Source organism: Trichechus manatus, unplaced genomic scaffold, assembly GCF_000243295.1.
Source record: "Trichechus manatus latirostris isolate Lorelei unplaced genomic scaffold, TriManLat1.0 scaffold00101, whole genome shotgun sequence".
NCBI lineage: Eukaryota > Metazoa > Chordata > Mammalia > Sirenia > Trichechidae > Trichechus > Trichechus manatus.
The window spans coordinates 4,110,961-4,117,789 of record NW_004444037.1 but is presented as its reverse complement, the minus strand read 5'-3'; the positions used below and the strand labels follow the sequence as shown (position 1 = coordinate 4,117,789).

Below are 6,829 nucleotides of genomic sequence, written 5' to 3'. Positions count from 1 at the left end.
TAATGTTTTGATTTTGTCCATTTCTTTTTTGATGTATGCATCTATTGCAATAAGTTGATCTCTGAGCGCTGCCTTTGCTGTGTCCCAAAGGTTTTGGTATGATGTGTTTTCATTCTTGTTTGATTCTAGGAATATTTTAATTCCATCTTTGATTTCTTCTGTTACCCAGTGGATTTTAAGCAGGGTATTGTTTAGTTTCCATGTGATTCTTTTTTTTTTTTTCCTTGTTCTTTGTGTTGTTAATTTCTACCTTGATGGCATTGTGATCAGAGAAGATACTTTGTATTATCTCGGTGTTTTGGATTTTGTTGAAGGTTGCTTTGTGGCCTGATACGTGGTCTGTTCTGGAGAATGTTCCATGTGTGTTGGAAAAGAATGTGTACTTTGCAGCTGTTGGGTGGAGTGTTGTGTATACGACTAAGAGTTCAAGTTGGCTGGTTGTAGACTTTAGATCTTCTGTATCTTTGTTGAGTTTCATTCTAGATGTTTTGTCCTTTCCTGAGAGTGGTGTGTTGAAGTCTCCTACTATTATAGTGGAACTGGCAATTTCTCTTTTCAGTGCTGTTAAATTTTGTTTTATGTATTTTGGAGCCCTTCATTGCGTGCATGGATATTTATTAGGGTTATGTCATCATGCTGGATGATCCTTCTAATCATGATATAGTGTCTTTTTTTATCTTTTATGTTGCATTTTGTTTTAAAGTCTGTTTTATCTAAGATTAGTATTGCTACTCCTGCTCTTCTTTGGTAGCTGTTTGCTTGATATATTTTTTTCCATCCTTTGATTTTTAATAATTTATGTCTTTCTTTCTAAGGTGTGTCTCTTGTAGACAGCATATTGATGGATCCTGTTTTTTTATCCATTCTGTCACTGTCTCTTTATGGTTGCATTTAGGCCATTTACATTCAGTGTAATTATTGATAGGTGTGAGTTTATTGTTGTCATCTTGTACTGCTTTTTTTTGGTGGTGCTGACAATTTCTTTGCTCCTCTTGCTCTATTGTGCTGAATTCCTTTTGTTTGTGGATGTTTGTCATTTCTTTTGTGTTTGTAGATTTTGTTTTTACTGAGACTTTATGTTTTTCTTCTTTATTTTGATGAGTAGGTTAACTTTCTTTGTGGTTACCTTGAAATTTACTCTTATCTTCCTAAGTTTAAACCAGTCTGTTATTACTTGGTATCGCCTTGGCCTTCCTCTCCATTTGAAAGTTCTATACCTACACCATTTATTCCCTCTTTTATTTGTTCTGACGTTGTTGTCATTTGCAGATTAACCTCTCTGGTTCCCTGTTGTAAATCTTCTCCTTTTGATTAGTCCTTGACAATTCATTTCTTAGATTGGTATCTGGCTGGTGCAATCTTGTATCCTAGATTCAGGCTGTTGTCTGATGTCGTTTGTTCTCAAACCAAAAGACTCCCTTTAATAATTCTCATAAGTTTGGTTTGTTTTTTACGTATTCCCCTAATTTTTGTTTATCTGGAAATGTCCTAATTTCACCATCATATTTGAACAAGAGTTTTGCAGGATATATTATTCTTTGTTGGCAGTTTTTTTCTTTCAAGGTTTTATATATGTCATCCCATTGCCTTCTTGCCTGCATGGTTTCTGCCGAGTAATCAGAGCTTAGTCTTACTGTTTCCCGTCTGTATGAGACTTTTTGTTTTTCTCAAGCCGCTCTCAGAATTCTTTCTTTGTCTTTGGTTTTAGCAAGTGTAGTTATGATATGCCTTGGTGATTTTGTTTTGGGGTCTGTCATGGATTGTGTGTATCAATTTGGCTGAGCCATGATTTCCAGTATTGTGTGGTTGTCCTCCATTTTGTGATTGTAATTTGATGTTGAAGAGGATTAGGGTGGGATTGTAACACCCTTATTAAAGTCACATCCCTAATCCAATGTAATCTTTGGGGTGTGGCCTGTACCACCTTGTATCTTAAAAGAGTAAAAGGAAAGGGAAGCAAGCAGAGAGTTGGGGGACCTCATACCACCAAGAAAGCAGTACCAGGAACAGAGCACGTCCTTTGGACCCGAGGTTCCTGCGCAGAGAAGCTCCTAGTCCAGAGGAAGATTGATGGTGATGAAGACCTTCCTCCAGAGCCGACAGAGAGAGAAAGCCTTCCCCTGGAGCTGATGCCCTGAATTTGGACTTCTAGCCTACTAGTCTATGAGAAAATAAATTTCTCTTTGTTAAAGCCATCCACTTAAGGTATTTCTGTTAGAGCAGCACTAGAAGACTAAGACAGGGTTTATCCTATATGAGATTTGTTGAGCTTCTTGGATGGTCAGCTTTTCATCTTTCATGATGTTAGGGAAGTTTTCTGTCAGCAATTCTTCAATGATCCTCTCTGTGTTTTCTGATTTCTCCCCCTGTTCTGGAACTCCAATCACTTGCAGATTTTTGCTTTTGATTGTATCCCACGTAATTCTCAGGGTTTCTTCATTTTTCTTTGTTCTTTTTTCTGATTTTTCCTCAAAGTTGTATCCAGGCGTTTGTCTACAATTTCGCTGATCCTGTCTTCCATTGTTTCAAACCTGCTTCTCATCCCTTCTATGACACTGTGCATTTCTGACATCTTGTTTATCTTTTGGATTACTAATTGTTGTTTTTGTATGATTTCTAGTTGTGGATTTATTTTGGCATTTTGTTTTTGTATTTTTTCCCTGAATCCTTCCATTTTTTTTGTCTGTACTTTTCGTGAGTTTATCTGCCTTTTCCATGAATTTATCTATTTTTTTCCCATTTTTGTTTGCTTTTTGCTCCAACTGTTAGATAGTTCTGAATATTAGAGATTTAAATTCCTTATCAGGTAGTTCTAGTGCCTTTTCTTCTACTGGAAAGTCATTTGGTGTTTTATTTTAGATGCCTACTAGAACCATCGTGTCCTGTTTTTTTTTTTTTTATGTTTTGATATTGTCAGCTTTCCTCACGACATTCAGTATTTATTTATTGATTGTAGATTTGTTTGTTTCGTTCTGCTTTTTGTTTTATTTGGTTATGTCTGAGCAGGCAGGCTGCACATTCTTTGTTGTTTGCTCATTTGTGGACATGATATTTTTCACCTGCTTGTCCAGTGGCAGGGCCAGTCGCTCAGCCATGGTGTAGCAGGGCAGCTCCAGCTGAAGGAGGGAGGCTGGAATGGGTTGTTGATGGCACGTACTGGAGCCAACAAGGTGAGCCGGTGGTAAGTGCAGGGTAAGTCCCAGTAGGTCGTGCCTGTGCTCGGGAGTACAGTGTTCAGCAGGCATTGCAGATAGGCGGGGGGGGGGAGGTTGTGATGTGTGGAGCTAGGTTGGGTATGGAAAAGAAAAGAGGAGAGAGAAACAGGAGCAAAAAATTTTTAAAAACTGCAGAGGGAGCTTGCCTTTGGAGTGGAGAGACAAGAAACCAAGAAATGAAGAAAAATAAATAAAAATTGGAAAAAAAACGCCCCCAAGGATCCCACTGGCATGGCTGTACAGACCACAGAAGTGGCTCCAAAGCCGAGCAGTACAGCCCGGCTAAAAGGGGTGGAGATGATACACAGCACCAGGTATTCAGGAGATGGGAAAAGAAAGTAAGTAGAAAGAGACAAGAAACCAAGAAAAGAAGAATGGTAAAAACTAAAAAAGAAAGAGAAAACAAAAAAGAAAAAAAAAAGCCCCCAGGGATCCCACCAGCGTGGCTGTGCAGACTGGGAAAGCAGTTGTCCTGCTGAGCCGTGCTTTACAGCCTGTCAAGAAGAAGGAAAGATGGCACACAAAGTCAGGTGTTCAAAAGAAAGGAGGAGAAGAGGTGAGAGGCAAGGAAGAAACCAGAAGAGGCTGAAAAAAGCAACACCAGCAACAAAGAAATGGCAGTGAAGAAGCCAGCTGGTGTGGGTGGGGTGAATCCATGAGGCATGGAACCAGCGCCTCCCGTGCCATGGTTGTGGCCCACTGGGAAGTGGTGGATCAGCCCTCCAGGAAGCCGGGAGGTAGCCCAGCGGGAAGCTGCAGATCAGCTAGCCAGGAAGCGGCGAAGGTTGAGCAGGGGGAGGCAGGCTAGGGGGGTGGGAAGGTGTCTCCCTGGTTACCAGGTGCTCTGTCTCCTGCTGTGAGCTCCGTGAGTCTGCTTTTCCATACTCCGAATCTGCCAGTTCCCGACAGGAGTCCAAGATGGTGGATCTGTGCTGCATTAGCTGATGGGGACCTCCGCTTGTAACTCTTCTCGCTCTTTGTTCTCTGTCATTTTCTTATTCCATTTAGTGCTTGGTTGAGTTCTTTATCTCTTCGTTTGGTGTTTAGGGTTCCAGGATTGATGTTAGTCTCTGTTTTACTTAGTTCTTTGGGTCTTTGCTGTGGAGGGACTGCGTACTGCTTCTTTCTGTAGCACCATGTTGGCTCCGCCCTGACATGTCTAATCTTTGGCTGAAGGTCTGAACCTCAGGAGTGACTTCAGTACTGAGTTAAAAGAGTGTCCAGGGGCCATACTCTCAGAGTTTCCCTAATATCCGTCAGACCAGTAAGTCTGGCCTTTTTTTGTGAGTTTGAATTTAGTTCTATGCTTATCTCCAGCTCTGTCTGGGACCCTCTATTGTGATCCCTCTCAGAGCACTCTGTGGTGGTAGCCAGGCACCATCTAGTTGTGCTGGACTTAGTCTGGTGGGGGCCGTGGTTGTTCTGTTCCATTGGTCCTATAGACTAATCTTTCCCTTGTGTCTTTGGTTTTCTTCATCTCCCTTGCTCCAGACAGTATATTAGATGGCTGCTCACAAGCTTTTAAGACCGCAGACACTAGTCACCAAAGTAGGACGTAGAACATTTTCTTTATAAACTATGTTGTCCGGTTATGATTTTTTGATTCTTTCTCCTTCTCAATGCAGGTTGTGAGGAAATATCGTTTCTGGGTAACCAGAGCTGGTTGCATACAATTAGGAGCAAGGCTTGAGTTGTACATGCTATGCTAGTTCTTGATTTGTCAGCTATATTTCTGATGTCTACAAGAGTTTCTCTAAAACCCTGTGTCAGGTCCCTCTTGTGGAAGAAACCTAGAAAGCCCATAGGGAAGCCACTCAAAAAGTTAGCAAGAACAAGGAGAAAGAGTTGTAGAGAATAATAACCAAGGAGAGGCACTAATTTAAAAGTGATTTGTAGGTTGAGGCAGATGGTATAAAACAAAACCAAACCTACTGGCGTCAAGTCAGTCCAGACTCATAGTGACCATATAGGGCAGAGGAGAACTGTTCCATAGGGTTTCCAAGGCTGTAAATCTTTATGGAAGCACACTGCCACATTTTTCTGCCATGGAACAACTGGTGAGTTTGAACTGCTGACCTTTCGATTAGTAGCCGAGTTCTTTAACCACTGTGTCACCAGGTGATGGTCTAGAAACCAGAATATTAGACCAGGACTCTGGAGACCTGGCTTCCTGTGACTGCCCATCCACTTGTGGCTCTGTGGTCTGTGTAAAGTTACTGTCTTGAGCAGTCTTCTCATCTTTAAATGAGGATAATGACATTCGGTCTATCTCCCTCACAGGGTAGTTGTAAGGATCAAATTTTACATGTATTCACATTCATTCACACCTTATACATTCTGGAGGACAATAGAGATTTAAAAGTTTTTATTTGGTTTAGAAATATGGGTACTGTATATTTAGTTTGCAAACGTTGTTGTTGGGCCCCAGCCAATCAGTTTCGACTCATAGTGACCCAATGTAACAGAGTAGAAATACCCCATAGGATTTTCTACGGTGTAATTTTTACAGGAGCAGATCGCTGGTCTTTCTCCTCTGGAGCCCCTGAGTGGATTCATGCTGCCAACCTTTTGATTAGCAGCTGAGTGCTTAACCATTGTGCCACCATGGCTCCTTGTAAAGGTTCAAAGGGAGCAAAGTTTCTAAAGAAATGATCTGTGGATAATTCCTTTTTAAGGCAGTTTGATAGAGAATGTATTTAAAAATATTAAAATTGTTGTTAGGTGCCATCAGGTCGGTTTTGACTCATAGCGACCTTCTGTACAAAGGAAAAAAACACTGCCTGCTCCTACGCCATCCTCATAATCGTTGGTATGTATGAACCCATTGTTGCTTGAGCCCATAGTTGCAGCCACTGTGTCAGTCCATCTCAATGAGAGTCTTCATCTTTTCTGCTGACCTTCTATTTTGCCAACCGTGATGTCCTTCTTCAGGGACTGGTCACTCCTCATAACATGTCCAAAGTACGTGAGATGACATCTCACCATCCTTGCCTTTAAGGAGCATTCTGGCAGTACTTCTTCCAAGACAGATTTATTCGTTCTTCTGGCAATCCACAGTATGTTCAGTAATCTTTCCTGGCACTGTAATTCAAAGGCATCGATTCTTTGGTTTTCCTTATTTGCTCTCTAGCTGTCACATGCATATAAGGGGATTGAAAATACCATTGCTTGTGTCAGGTGCACCTTCGTCCTCAAAGAGACATCTTCGCTTTTGAACACTTGAAAGTGGTCTTTTGCAGCAGATTTGATTTAGTCCAGTTGCGCTGACTTCCCCTGTAGTGTGTGCTGTCCTTCCCTTCACCTGAGATAATACTTGTCTATTGTCTAGTTAATGAATAACTCTCATCCTCCCTCCACACCCTCGTAACCGTCAAGGAATGTTTTCCTCTGTGTTTAAACTTTTTCTTGAGTTCTTAAAATAGTGGTCTTATACAGTATTTGTCCTTCTGTGACTGACTAAATTCACTCAGCATAATGATCTCCAGCTTCTTCCATGTTATAAGATGTTTCACGGCTTCATAGTTGTTCTTTATCGTTGCGTAGTATTCCATTGTGTGGATATACTATAATTTATTTACCTATTCGTCCATTGCTGGGCACCTAGGTTGTTTCCA

At 41.1% G+C, this 6,829-nt stretch overlaps 1 protein-coding gene across 1 annotated transcript in view; it reads left to right on the top strand.

Moving 5' to 3' along the window:
• Window positions 1-6,829, top strand: part of CEP135 (centrosomal protein 135) — a 117,468-nt gene that overhangs the window by 6,211 nt on the left and 104,428 nt on the right. The gene's annotated exons all lie outside the window — the stretch shown is intronic.